Source organism: Lactuca virosa, chromosome 9, assembly GCF_052849685.1.
Source record: "Lactuca virosa cultivar CGN04683 chromosome 9, Lactuca_virosa_CGN04683_v6, whole genome shotgun sequence".
Classification (NCBI taxonomy): Eukaryota; Viridiplantae; Streptophyta; class Magnoliopsida; order Asterales; family Asteraceae; genus Lactuca; species Lactuca virosa.
In genome coordinates, this window is record NC_136434.1 from 236,303,085 (window position 1) to 236,319,093 (window position 16,009).

The following is a 16,009-nucleotide window of genomic DNA, read 5'->3' on the forward strand; positions in this document are numbered from 1 at the left end:
ATCCCATTCTGTTGTGGAGTATAAGGGGCCGAAAAGTTGTGAGATATCCCCTTGTCAGCCAGAAAATCCTCAAAATCTTTATTCTTGAATTCCAGCCCATTATCACTTCTGATATTCCTCACCAGCTTTCGTAGCTGCACTTCCACTTGCTTGATGAACGTCTTCAGCTTGGGAGTTGCATCTGATTTCTCTTTAAGAAAGAAAACCCAGGTGAAGCGTGAAAAATCATCTACTATGACAAGAATGAACTTACTACCACTGAAGCTTTCGATAGCCGAAGGTCCACATAAGTCAATGTGTAGAAGTTCAAGAGCTTCAACAATCTTTGTATTGATTCGTGTAGGATGGCTCTTTCTGCTTTGTTTGCCCATCTCACATGCTGCACATAGATGTTCCTTATCAAATTTGAGAAGAGGAAGGCCTCGAACATGATCACCAAGCACCAACTTATTAATGTCTTTGAAGTTCAGGTGCGATAGACGTCGATGCCACAACCAGCTTTCATCAGTGTTCGCCTTTGATAGCAGACATATTGCTGGTTTTCCTCGAATTGGGTTGAGATTTAAAGGATACATCTCTCCCTTGCATTCAAACTTCAACAGAACCTTTTTAGATTGCTTCTCAATTATTTCTGAGCCCTCATCATCAAATGAAACCTTCAAACCTGTTCCCACAACTAATTGTGACACACTGATGAGGTTATGCTGCAATCCTTCCACATACACTACTTTTCGAATCGAGAAATCTCCATTGGTTATCATTCCATATCCTTTGATTGTGCCATATGAGTTATTGCCATACTTCACACATCCACCATCCTTTAGGGACCGAAACTCCCTCAGCTCTTCCTTCCTTCCTGTCATGTGACGCGAGCAGCCACTGTCTATATACCATTCATCATCGAACTGCTCGTCATGTATCACCTGCAAATTTAAGCAGATTTAGGAACCCAAAGTTTCTTGGGTCCTGGTGAGTTTTTCACAGAAAAAGGAATTGCAGAAGAAATATCAACCAAATAAGTTCTTTTTATTAGAGTGGATTGATCTTTTCTTTTGATGGTGTACACCTTGATTTTAGTTTTATCTTGTTTAATTTTTGGTGTTTTTGATGGTGTGTTGTTAGATGGTTTTGGTGTTTTCTTTTGAATCCTAGGGCTAGCTGACTTTTTCTTATCATTGAAATTAGAATCAGAATCAAGCTTTCCCTTTCCTTTGATGTGCTTCACTGAATTTGATTTGCTTTGGGAGTGGGAAGGACCGAAACTAGACTTGGGACCGAAAGTAAACGTTCGGTTGTTAGTCATGACGTTTGGACCGAAACTAGACGTTCGGTTCTGCGCGCGAGTTTTGGAACCGAAAGTAGATGTTCGGTTCTGAGATTTGGAATAGTAGGAATTTGGACAGAAATTTTCTTTTCCTTTTAGCTTTTCCTTTCCTTTGTCAATTGATTCTTTCTTAGGAGGTACGTAGTTGGAATTTTGAGATTGCCAATGACGTTTTCGCTCATTCAGATTTTTCATGTATCTTTGATTTCTTTGGCGTTTCTGTTCAGCTAACTCCTTCTGAGATTTGTGGATATTGAAGCTATCCTTTGGCTTCTCCTTTTGAGTTTCGGTTGTCTTAGTTTGAACAATCGGTTCTTTCATTGGTTCTTCAGGGATTTCTTTTGTTCCACTTGTGCTTGGTTTGTCGAAACTCGAGGGTTTGTTGATGGGTTCAGCAACGTGTCTTCCTTTAACCCTCCATGAAGTTTGCTCAGATAAGCCAATGGTTTCGTCTGCGTTGTCAATAGGGGCTGACCAGAAGTAATCGTCGCACCCTTCAGCATTGTCTTTGTCGACTAAGATTTTTAACTCTGCCGTTTGTTTTGCAGTGACCCCTGTAACTGCATAAACCTGATTCAGCACAGTTTGAACCTTTTGATAAACCATAGCTTTTTCTTTGAGTTTCTGTGGCTTTTCTTTTGACAGGCGAGAGAATTCAACCGAATTTTCAGATATGAGGGGTTTCTCATTCTCGGTTTCGCTCTTCGTAAACTCAGAGCAATCAACTACGTCTTCTACTGAGATTTCGCTCATCTCACTTTCCTCATCAAATTCAGACGTATTTTCTAAGTTCATTTTATTTTCTGAAATTAATTTGGCGTTAGACGAGTCAAATGATTGAATAGTTTCGGACTTTATTTTTAACCTATTATTTTCATCTAAAAGATTTTTGAGCATACATTTATGTTCCTTAGAGTCAATGAAGGTCTCTATCTTGTCCAGTCCAATTTTGTAAGCGATGGATGTCTCTTCTGAGGACACTATTGATTCACACTCAGCAATGACCTTATCCTCCTTAAATTCAAGGAAGAGTAAGATCATCTTATGAATCTTTTTCCCTATCTCACAACTTAAATGCAATTGAGCAATATTAGTATTTAAGCGCTTAGCAATTAGACAAAAAACATTCCTTTGTTTTAAAAACTTTAAATTGTCTCGTTGTAAATAAATACTTTCATCCCTAGCCCTATTTAACTCCGCCTCCTTCAGCTCAATCCACATCCTTCTCAACTCACTTTTTGAAGACACCCTGTTGAGTTGGTCAGTTAGGTTAGAATTCGCTAAGCGAGTTTGCATGAGACTACCACTTAAGTTAGAAAATTTAAATTTTAAGTCATTTAATTCTTCTTCATAATCTGTTACCGGGACTTTAAGTGATTCAAGGATGGATTGTACCTTTTTGATCAGCCGATCACAGTCGTTGATCTTCTCGCTCACGGGCTTGGCTGCAAAGCATTTGTCCTCAATTAGGTTCGATTCCTTACTGGCACTTTCGGTTGATCCACCTGCTGTGACCATTAAACATCTTCCAGCTGAACCTGCTTCCTTTGCCACATAAGCTCTTCCATGAGTTGGCTTTCTCACCTCTTCATCCTCAGAATCGGTTGACCAAACTTCAACTCCACCGAACTCATCTTCATCTGCATTCTCCTGCACAATCAAGGCATTCATAGAACTGTTAGTTGACTTCTTTTTCTTGATCTCTTCCAACTTACGCATGTAGTATGCCCCATCGTCTTCACCATCTCTTTTCTCAGCCATTTTCCTCAACATGCAATCTTTGGCAAAGTGGTTCTTGCCGTGACAGTAATTGCAGTCGAACCCAGAGTCTCCTGTAAGCTTGCTCTCCTTCTTGTCTTCATCCTTTTGAGAAGAATTCTTCGCTTCATCCTTCACCTTCTCAGAACTGTAACTTCCCTGCCAGTTTCGGTTCTTATTGACAGGAAATTTTCTTCGTGCAAACTTCTTTGGATTGGTGACCATCATAGCATATTCTTCGCTTGTAAGGTCACACTCAGACATATCTGACTCCTCTTCTTCTTCTGCAATACTCTTTCCTTTTGAGACAAGGGCCAACGATCCCACACCCGAAACTACTTTCGCCTCCCTGGTTACCACGTTCTCATGGGACTTAAGTATTCCCACAAGTTTCGCTAGTGAATAAGATTTAAACTGTTCATGTGCTTTCACTGTTGAAACCACAGCCATCCATTCTGGTCTCAGACCGTTCATGAAGGTCACCTTCTGCTCGATCAACTTTCTTTCTATTCCATGCTTGATCATCTTCCTTAGGAGATGATTGAACCGATCGAAAGTCTGTATCAGTTTTTCTTCTGGTTTTTGTTCGAAAACTCCAAATTCTGAGAGCAGCAAGGTTTGAATAGAGTGTTCTAGATCTTCATCGGTTGAGTAAAGTTCTTTCAACCTATCCCAGATTTCTTTGGTCGTTATGCATGAACCAACTAACCGAAAAGTGTCAGATTGCAAGGCGAATCTGATCATTCTCATGGCCTTCATATTACACAGCAACTTGTCCTTATCATCTTGTGGCATCTTGTCTACGTCTGCCACCAGCTTGTTATACTCTTTTTGGGTCTTAACAGTCGTGTTCGTTCCAGAATGAACAAACGGCCCAAGCGTGATGGCTTCCCAGATGAGATAACCATTATCTTCAGATCCAACCACATAATCTTCAAAGTGATGCGCCCATACTTCATAGTCTTGAGTGTAAAGAATGGGAATCCTAGTAGTGGATCCAATGTTGTTGGAGATGTTGATGGGATTTGTTTGAGAATCTTCGTGAGACATGGTGAGCCGCTAGAATCAGACCTGTAAACTTGAGATTAGGGTTTTATCAGAAACAGAGTAACCGTCGACAGGAAGAAGACGGCTTCTATTTATTCGATAAAAGCGGAAACCCTAAAGAATTCTTAACACAGAAGGAATGTGTATTGATCACACAGTCTCTTGCTCTGATACCAATTGTTAGAACAAAGTTCTATTAGGATCGATAGATTCTATGCAGACAAACAATTAAGAACGTAATTATGAACACAAGAATGGCTTTGAATATGTCGTATGATTAAAACTTCAACACCTCAGAAGAGCTCGATTAAGAACTTCGACTGTAGAGGTGCTTAGGGTTACAAGACAATAATTAATGATATTCACAAGAGTGTCTAATGCATACATGCATGCACTATTTATAGTCTAACCCTACTAGATAATCACTGATGGATAGGCCCAATCCGAATATACAAAGAAAGCCCATGACGCAACACAATAATACCCAACAACCTCTGAATCGAATCGAGAGATATGAAGCAAGAATATATATCTCAATATGATAGCTAGAGTGTTCTACTAAGCGATAAGCAAGGAAAAGCTACCAATGCAAATAAGGTATCGCTAAAAGGACTGAGTAGCAACACTTAGAAGCAAATTTCTGCAATGAATTTGACTCTAGTAAAATACTCCTATAGTATTTTAAGTTTTGTTCTATCGACGTCTTGCTGTATGGATACTTCGTAAGTTTTAGGCCTGTTGCAATACCACAATCACTCCCAAGCACATGTTGGTCATGTCTCGAATGAATATAGTTGATCAGCCTATATTGACCCTAGACATGATTACATAACTGCCCAGGTTTAACCGTAGTATTCAACATCCAAATACTTTTGTTTTGTTCTACTCATAAGACTGTTTTGGTACGTAGGTATACTTGTATACTTTTTGTAAAAATACTTATATGTTGAAAGTATACTTTTAGTTTAGAGCACTTAGGCCCCTTAATGTTTATAGTTGTATACCATGTAAGGTTCGGTATACTTAGTTCACTATAAACAATAGCTCTGATACCAATCTGTCACACCCCAAAACCGATGGTGAAAACGTTCCGGGGCAGAGGACGTCATGCGTAGTATCACAACAATTGTATCATAGTAAGCATAGTAAACACAACCAGACATTGAATACATACATGAAAAAGGTTTACATTGTTTAATACATATTTTATACATGACAGTATATAACAAAAGTAAAAGACGTGACTCCAAAATGCTCCGTCTTCTCCAAAAGTTGGCAAGAGTACCTGTCTATTGTTGCCCTGAGAATACAAGCAGTTTTGAAAGAATATCAGCATAAAACTGGTGAGTTCATAAGCGTTTAGTTCTGGTGAAAGAAATGTTTCTTTGATCCTTTGAAAAGAATTTCCCAAGAAAATCCTGTATTTTCTTATAAAAGATGTTTGATTACCCAATCGTTATTCGCTTAATAGCCTGTTTATGTAAGGTTGAGTTATCCCAGGAAAATCCTATATTTTCCTTAAAAGTTGATAGTTGGTTAGCAGTTCTGGAATGAAGTGTACAAGTATCTACCATACTTGTATCGTTAGATGTAGTTTCCTGAAAACCCTTGTTTACTCTCAGTGAGGTGTATTAGCCTTATTACATAAATAAAACTAATAAATAAGTAGTGAACTAGATCCTAAGGGTATTACTAATGCCCTCTAGTAATCAAATCGGTTATTACTTTGAGGTTGGTTCACTTGTTTCATTATTACAAAAGTAAATTCTCGCTATCTAGGTTGTGAGTGTCATAACCGTACTTAGACTAGATATGGCACGTACCGGGGGCCAGTATCTTTTTATCATTTTGTCACCCCTGAACCTAACGGTCCCACTATAGCTAGTAGTGAAGGTGCGGGTTAGTCAGTCCCATATAGATCTATACACAATAGTCACGCTCTCCCTCCAAGAGATTCTGGTTACAAGGGTTAGTCCTACACTCTCGTATCCGCTGGAGTGTTACCAAGGACGTGTCTCAAAACTTAGCCTAACAAATTTACAAGTAATAATACTGAAAATCCTGTTTATGTTTTGTATAAATCCTTTGCAAAATATCGCATGTTATGACAAGATTCACAAGTTCCTTGCTTTAGTTTTCAAAAATGTTTCTACGAGTTGATTTCTTAATCGTTTGCGAAAACTGTTTTCTGTGTTAAAAGCATACTGAACATATAATTATTTTAAACAAAATAATATACTTGAGCACAAGTTTCCTTGTACTTTTGCTTGTATTCCCCCCTGAAAACATGAAAAACTCGGAAAAAGCGTAGGGGTATGAACTCACTGTTGGATGTAGGATCTGGGTGTATGATCGGTTACGAATGCTGAGTGTCAACCGGTGTTTCGTACGTAAGTGGATCCTATTAACATGTGATAACACATATGTGTGTTAGAATTAGGGTGTTTCATGACTAAACATGACGGGAAACCACCCTAAAGACTTGGAAATGCTTGTCGGGACCCTATATGATCAAACAAGGGAGGTGTACGACCAAAGGAGTGTGTGTGCGGCCAGAGTGAGCGGTCAGCCTGTGTGTGTGGTTGCACACAGGAGTGTGCAGCCATACAGGGGGTGTGTGCGGCCGTACATGGGAGTGTGCGGCCGTACAGAGAGGGTGTGCGGCCATACACAGGGGTGTACGACCGTGCACTCCTCATTTGTGCTCGAAATGTCGATTTTGAGGTGTTCTAGTGCTAATATCAAGTCCAACTAGCAAATGGAGGCCAAACTCTTCACTTTGGAGAGTCTTAAGGTGTGTGCGGCCACCTCATGAAGGTGTGCGGCCGTACACCTTCAAGGGATGAAGAACACGAAGAACACTATGAGTTTTAGGCTTGGATTCAAGTGTTTTACCAATATAACAAGCTGAATGATGGTGTAATGGTTATGCTAATCCATTTTCAATGGCTATTATCAAAATTTGAAGTTTTATATGGTTTATTTATGATTCTTGAAATTGTTGATATTCTTGTTCATAAACTTATGAGTTTAGAAGATCATAGGAATTATTTGTAACTTGCTTGTTAGTTTAATTATTGATCATTATGTGTTTTAATGGAATCCATAATTTGTCCTCAAGTTATGGATTACCAAAAGTCACTCTTTTAAAGTCCATTATGAAACACATAGGTTACATAAAATGAAAAGTCTCTCATTTTAATAAACCATTTAACTCATAAGTTATGAGTGATGAAAACTTTTGAAAGTTACAAAACTTGCCCTCAAGTTTTGGAACATGTAAAGTCACTTTAAAAAAACTTTAGTTCCAACCCCTAGAATTTTAAAAGTTAAAATTCAACCCTTATACTTTATAATATTATAAGTTTAATAAGTATTATAAATGTATAAGAACAAGTCATTTTACCGTTAGTAGGCCTCATTCACGAAGCCAGTGTATAAGGGGGTATAAGGTTGTTGCCTATAAAATGACAGCTTAATGGGTGTCCACTCTCACCCACCGCTTCCTTGACTGGTGGAGGGTCGTTAGCCGAACAGGTAGGACAATGACTTTAATCCTCATTAAAAGTATGATGAATGTAAAGTAACTAAATGTTTTTTTTATAAATTCCCAATCTTAGTTACTTTAGGAAAATGTGAATAAGGTGCTAACCCATGAAATTACACTTTGCACTTTGATTAAGTCCTTAGTGGAGCGTGTGTGGTTAACCGGCACACTAACCTGGACTTAACAAGGTAGGCAAAGGGTGGCTTAAGGTTTATCATAGGTCGGTGGAGCGCGTGTGGTTAACCGGCACATCGATTGAGTGATAAACATTAAGAGTACCAAGTAATTTGCATGGTTACTTCACACCTTGTTTTGTGATCCTCAGCATCCCAGTCACAAAACTTGAAGGGCACACTCGAGATTGAAACATGGCATTGAAAATTTCAATGAATCTCAAAGAACCTAGCAGTTTCAAAACCAAATTAAAACCTAATAATTTATTTCGTTTTTCATGGTGGAAATTGGTGAATTGTCATTCACCTACCTTCAAATATTTTATAGCTTGGATTACGGCGTCCCTCTTCTAAGTTATAAAATATTGTGTTGGGTCCTAGCCTTACTATTACATTTGGGTGTATTATTAAGGACTATCTTTATATCTAATCTAAACTTGTCTTTCTTCTTTTAAGATGTCTTCCAACAATGTTGCTTTTGGATCAAACCCTACCGGCTCCTTCTCTCTCATGAACCTTTGTGGGGGAGTCATATTTGTTGGATCCAACTCTATGGATTGGATCAGGAACATCAGGATGGTCACTCGGTATGAGGACAAGGAATATGTCCTCGACAGGGAGCTTAAGGAACTTGAGTCGTCTGCTAATCCTGAGGAGATCGCTGAATACCAGGCACATGAGAGAGATGCTACCAAATTGGCATGTATCATGTTGGCCACAATGACAGCCGAGCTCCAAAAGTCCTATGAGGACTATTACCCTTTTGAGATGCACCAGGACTTGATGGACCGCTACCATCAGAGTGCTCGTCAAGAGCGGTATGAAATCATCTCCTCCATGATAACAACTCGGATGAAGGATGGTGAACCCATCACGGGCCACATGTAGAAAATGCAAAGGTATGTGGACCGTTTGTTGAAACTAAATGTGAACTTCCCAGAGGAGTTGGCAATTGATATCATTTTTCACTCCTTACCTTCTTGTTATGATCAATTCCGAATGACATACCACATGAACAAGGAGGAAGTCACACTCAGCAAGCTTCAAAGACTTTTGAAGACCGCAGAAAGTGGTCTTAAAGGTAAGTTTGTTGTTACTACTCCGACACCTACCGCGACCACTGTCTTGGCAATCAGGCAAGGCAAAGGAAAGAAGAAGAAGAGCCCTTCGAAGGGTACCAATGGAAAGTCCTTGATGGCTCCACTTCAAGTGGAACCAAGAAAGGTTTCGTCACTCCTTCTGCTAACCCTAAAGAGGCTGAATGCTTCTATTGCCATGAAAAGTCGCACTGGAAGCGAAACTGCCCAAAGTAATTGCAAGATGTAAAGGATGGGAAAGTGAAACCCAACCATGCAGATATTTACACTACATTGTCTAATACGCACCCTATTCTAATTCTTAGGTCCTTGATACAGGTTGTGGTATTCACATTTGTTGTGATTTGCAGGGACTAAGAAGAAGTGAGAATGTGGAGCATGGGAAGATAAACTTGATCATGGGAAATAGGAAAGTTACACCTGTCACCAAGATTGGAGTTTATTCTTTGTTGCTAAGTAGTGGGTTAACATTAGATTTGAATAAATGTTGTTACTCGCCTGAAATGGCAAGAAATATTATTACCTTTCATGGTTTGTACAAACAAGGTTTTACCTTTTGGTTTGATAACGAATGTGGTGGTATTAATGCTTTATTTAATAATGTTCTTTATTTTAAAGCATTACCTTGTGATGGTGTGTATGAAACTGTGTCGGTTGTTGATAACCTAGGAAATAATGTATTGTGTATCGATTCTTCCACTAGCTTGGATAAAGCATCATTATGGCATTGTCGTCTAGGACATGTAAGCAAGAAACGCATAGACCAACTCCAAAAGGATGGAGTCTTGGAGTCATTTGACCTAAAGTCAGATGATAGTTGTGAATCTTGTTTGCTCGGGAAAATGAAAAAGTCACCCTTCACTGGTACTTGACGTTGGGGTGAGGGTTTGTTCGACCTCATACATACAGATGTGTGTGGACTCTTCAGAACTGCCACAAGAGATGCTAACCGCTTCTATGTGACTTTTACTGATGATTTTAGTAGATATGGATATGTCTACTTAATCAAGCATAAGTCAGAAACCTTTGAAAAGTTCAAGGACTTTAAACAGGAAGTGGAGAACCAGTTGGGCAGGAACATTAAGATGCTTCAATCCGATCGAGGTGGTGAGTATCTTAGTACAGAGTTCCTAGACTATCTTAAGGAATGTGCGATTTTCTCACAATTGACACCTCCCAGGACACCGTAGTTGAATGGTGTGGCTGAGAGGCATAATCGGACCTTGTTGGACATGGTTCGTTCCATGATGAGTCGAGCTTCACTACCTATCTCATTTTAGGGGTATGCCTTAGAGACTGCCGCCCATATCCTTAATCTAGTCCCTACCAAAAAGGTTGCCAAAACACCTCACGAGATATGGACTGGTAAAGTTCCCAATCTGGACCACATCAAGATTTGGGGTTGCGAGGCTTTCGTGAGGCGCGAGACTCATGATAAGCTCGAACCTCAAAGTGAGAGGTGTATTTTCATCGGCTACTCACAGAAATCCTTTGGTTACCTCTTCTACAGACCCAGTGATAATGTGATCTTTGTAGCAAGGAGAGGAGTCTTTCTCGAGAGAGTGTTCATAAGATAAGGAAACAGTGGGAGGCAAATTGACCTTGAAGAAATTCAAGAGTCAAGTGGTGAAGGAACCTCAAACACTAGCAATCAACCTGAGGAGGAAACTCCTGTTGATCCGACAGATGAGTCTGTACCTCTGAGGCGTTCCATGAGAGTTAGGAATGCACCTAAGCATTACTATGGTTTCCATATTACTGCGGAAGGTGATACACTTATCAGTGATAGTACACTGGTAAGTCTGGATGAACCTCACAGCTACACGGAAGCCATGGCAGGCCCTGAGGCTGCTAAATGGAGAGAGGCTATGGACAGCAAGATATAGTCCATGTATGACAATCAAGTTTGGAACTTGGTTGACAATGTACCAGGTCGTAAGACAGTCGGGTGCAAATGGATCTTCAAGAAGAAGACCGACATGGATGGTAATGTACACACTTATAAGGTGCGACTGGTTGCAAAAGGCTTTTCTCAAACTTCGGGAGTTGATTATGATGAGATCTTTTCACCAGTAGCGAAGATTAAGTCTATTGGGGTTATGTTAGCCATTGCTGTATTTTATGACTATGAAATATGGCAAATGGATGTCAAAACCGCTTTCATTAATGGGAAGTTGGCTGAGGATGTTTACATGAGTCAGCCAGAGGGTTTTGTCAGTACAGAGTACCTTAATAGAGTGTGTAAGCTTGAGAAATCCATCTTTGGATTAAAGCAAGCACCTCGCAGATGGAATCTTTGTTTCGATGAGAAAGTCAAAGAGTTTGGCTTTTCGAGGAGTGAAGATGAATCTTATGTATATGTCAAGGGTAGTGGGAGTATAGTTAGCTTTTTGGTATTATATGTGGATGACATACTACTCATAGGAAATGACATCCCAACTCTGTAGGAAGTGAAGTCCTGGCTTGGGAAGTGTTTCGCTATGAAGGACCTTGGAGAAGTTGCCTATATCCTAGGGATAAGGATTTTGAGAGACAGGAGTAAAAGACTAATTGGACTTAGTCAGAGTTCCTACTTGGATAAGGTGTTGAATAGGTTCAACATGCAGAATTCCAAGAAAGGAGAGTTACCTATCCAGAGTAACGCCAGACTGAGTAAGACTCAGAGCCCGAGTACAAAGGCTGAGATAGCAGAGATGAGTCGAGTACCGTATGCTTCTGTTGTTGGCTCGATCATGTATGCTATGACTTGTACTCGTCCCGATGTGGCCTTTGCGTTGAGCATGGCCAACAGATATCAGGGGAACCCTGGCAAGGCTCACTGGACTGCGGTAAAGAACATTCTCAAGTACCTACGGAGGACTAAGGATTGGGTCCTTACCCTCGGTGGGAGTGATGACTTGAGAGTAGTAGGGAATATTGATGCTAGCTTTCAGACTGATAGGGATAATTTCCGCTCTCAGTTAGGCTGGGTCTTTACCTTAAACGGAGGAGCAATTTCTTCGAAAATTTCCAAGCAGGAGACAGTGGTTGATTCAACTTGCGAATCAGAGTATATAGCGGCAAGCGAGGAAGCAAAGGAGGCTCTATGGCTAAAGAACTTCATTGGAGACCTTGGAGTTGTACCAGATATAAAGGATCCTATAGAGATTTTCTGTGATAGTGAAAGTGCAGTTTCCTTAGCCAAGGAACCAAGGGATCACGGGAGATCCAGACACATCGACAGAAAATACCATTTCATCAGACATCGAATAGAATAAGGACTCCTCGTGGCAAAGAGGGTATCATCGGATGAGAACCCGGCAGATCCCTTCACGAAGGGACTGGGCAGGGTTAAGCATCTCCAGCATGCAAGGCGCATAGGTCTGAAGGATGATATTAGTTTTAGTAGTTAGATAGCTTTGAAATGTGTAAATGTAATTGACATTTGATGATGAATAAAATTTGTTGTTTATTTATGAGTAAAGTGTTGCTATCTTTTGTCAATCGTTTACTATCGTTTCATTTTGCATGTTTTGACTTCCAGAATAATTATGTTATGGTATTTCATATTATTCAAATTCTCCACAGTCAGTCATATGTTGGAAGTAGATATGAATCAAGACTGTCATGTAGTTGGTTGTAGATGTCTAAGATGTTGGACATAGCAAAGTGTTGCTACAACACTCATGAATGCTCATAAGTTCTGAGTATTGGATTCGACCCACGCTCACTGGTATCACTTCATGGAATTTATCTCGAGTGATCGTGAGACGGTAATATCATATAAGTCTTCAAATCTATAGATATGAAGTTGTTGCCTATGAGTTGGTTATACATTGATTGCACGAAAACGCATTGGTAACTCGATGTTATAAAACGTGCCTTTGTGTATAATTCAACAAGTAGTAGAACAAGCATATGAGTCGAAATTTATCTATTCCTTCTTGGATTATAAGTGATATCTGGGCCCCTCGATGATTTTGTGTTGACCCATGTACCGGGCCCGGTCAGAACTAAGTTGATGTGTTCAATTAAGTTCTATGTCAAACAAATCAGAAACCGGGAAACAAACTGTTGGACAATAAGTAAGACATTGTTCCATGTATTTGTCCAGCTGATATCTAGAACAGAGGATTATATGATCACTTATCTTAAATGGCGTATCATCATCATCTCAGTTCCACGAGACCTTGAAAGAGCTACGATTGTTGATCGGTTCCTGAAGTCATACTTGCAGTTATAGTTATTAGACTTATCCAAGTGGGAGACTGTTGGATAAGGTGTCTAAGTCCATAACTATTTCTGGTATGTACTTGACCCGGTTGGCATGATCCATTTGGGTTACATGGCATTGCAACACTTGGATAGACTAAATGAGAGAAAGGACACTTAAGGATTATTAATATATTATAAGTTCTAATATATTAATAATATTATTTAGTTAGTATTGATCAAAGAATTAATTTGGAATTAATTAAGTGATCAAAAAGAGAATAATTAAATATATGGGGTTGATTGTGTAAATCATCTATTCTTGTATAGTGGGCTAATGATCCATGGTTTGTATGGATTGGGCTAAAACCCATAAGGTGCTCCATGGATAGTCCATGGAGGTTACAAACCCATGGATCATGGAATATGGAAAGCCATGACAATTAGGGTTTACATGGTGTAACCCTACTTGTGTCACAACTATATAAAGACCCATTTTCTAGTAAAATTGGGACTACTACAAGCAACTAAAGAGGGCTAGCCGATTTTGAGGTGTTAGTGAACTTCTCTCAAGGTTATTCCAAGTATTGTGGTGTTATGTGAGACATTTGAGGCATCACACTTGAGGTGCTAGGATCACAAAGTTCTCAAGGAATCCAAACAACAAAAAGTATGTTCTTCTTCTAGCATTTATGTTTAAAAGTTCCCCATGCTATGCTAGATAGGTTAAGGACAATGGAAATCAAATTTGCATGTATTTTAGTAAAACATAGATCCAAGGTTTCTAGGGTTGCATGTACACCTTAGGAGTGTTAGAATTCTCAAAACCCTTCAGCTGTGACATGCAATGCAACAGTTGTGGCAAAAAGGGACACACAACTCGTTTTTGCAAGACTCCATCACAACCAGCCAATCAAGGTCCCGGACTGGGAGTAGTCCAAGCCTGCCATGGTTGTGGAGAAACCAGGCACTTCAAGAGGAATTGTCCCAAGGCGACAACTACAGGCAATACAGGGAAGGTTCTAGCTCTGGTCCAGGAGGAGGTAGTCGCTGATCCCATCGTAGTTACGGGTACGTTCCGCCTCGACAACTCTTATGCAGGAGTGTTGTTAGTCATGCATTTAAACATCTACTCAAGCATAAATCCCAACCTTTAACCGAAACATTCACCGTCGAGATGGCTAACGGAAAGAAAGAGAGCACTAACGACGTATTCATAGGCTGTACCCTCTGTTGGATTAGTGTCTAAGTCCATAACTATAATTGGTATGTACTTGACCCGACCCGGCATGGTCCATTTGGGTTGCATGGCATCGGGACATTTGGATAGACCTTTTGTGAGAAGAGGATATTTGTGACATATTAATATATTATAAGGTCTAATACATTAATATGAAATCATATTATTTAATTAGTATTGATCAAGAATTAATTTGGAATTAATTTAGTGTTCAAAAGAGACTAATTAAATATATGGGGATTGATTGTGTAAATCATTCATTCTTATATATGTGGGGTTATGATCCATGATTCCTTATGTTGGGTTTAACCCATGTGGTGACCCATGGATACTCCATGGAGGTTAAAACCCATGGAGCATAAGGAATGGGTAAAGTCATGGGTTACATGGTGTAACCCTAATGTGCACACTATATAAACACCCCATTGGTTGGTGAAATCGGCACTAGTGCATACACAAGAGGGCAAGCCGATTTCTATGAGTCAAGTATCCTCTCTCATGGTTATTCCAAGATGTTCATGGTGTTGTGTGAACCATTTGAGGTGTCACACTTGGGTCACTAGGCTCTTAAGCTCGTTGGAATCAAGCTACGACAAAGAGGTATGTATTCTATCTAGTTTTGTTATCCTAGTACATATGATTGTAGGCTAGTTAGGGTAATACCTTGGAAAATTGATATTTGCATGTATAATAGAGAAAACATAGATCCAAGGTATTTAGGGTTGCATGTACACCACAGGAGTATTAGAATGCTCAAAACCCAACAGTGGTATCAGAGCCTAGGCTTGTTTTCCAGTTATACATGCTAAAATAGCTTAAAAATCAAAAATTCTTGCTTCCTGGGCACTGGACTCGCCGAGTCCACTGATGGACTCGCCGAGTCCATGAAGAAATTCATCCTACTCGTCGAGTAGGTTCATACACTCGACGAACAGAAGCCCTGACATCATATTTTCGATTTTTAAGGCTGGAATTGGTCTAGAATCATTACCTTAAACTGTTTTGGACTTATAAAACCTGTTTTTAATGTGGTAATGATTCTGGTAAACCAATTTCAAAGCTATTATCAAGTTTCAAGTTTTATATATGTTTATATGATTCTTGAAAATTATTGATATGGATTGTTCATGCTTATGAGTTTTGGTAGATCACAGGAATTATGTGCAAATTGTTTGTTAGTGTAATTCTTGATCTTAATGACATTGTATGGACACCATAACTTGTCCTCAAGTTATGGATTACCAAAATTTTTTATGTGTTACCTTGTTTTCTGAGTTAATTTAGATTAATGGAAAAATTATGTGTTAGTTGTTTTCAATCCAAATTGATCTAAAAGTAGTTCACAAAATGTGTTTTTGTAACTTGTCCTCAAGTTATATGAAAAGTCATATTTATGAATCTTGAAACTCATAGAATTGCCATAGGTTACACAAATGAAGATTCATCTTTGTCATAAATAGTTTTATGAACTTAATAACTTGTCCTCAAGTTATGGATGTTCAAGAGTCTCTTCATTAAAGTCTTTAAAACTTTAATTAAACTCATAAGTTATGAAAATCCAAGAGTTTTGAATAGTTTCAATACTTGTCCTCAAGTTTTGGAATTTGTAAAGTTTTGCTTATGAATGCTTTA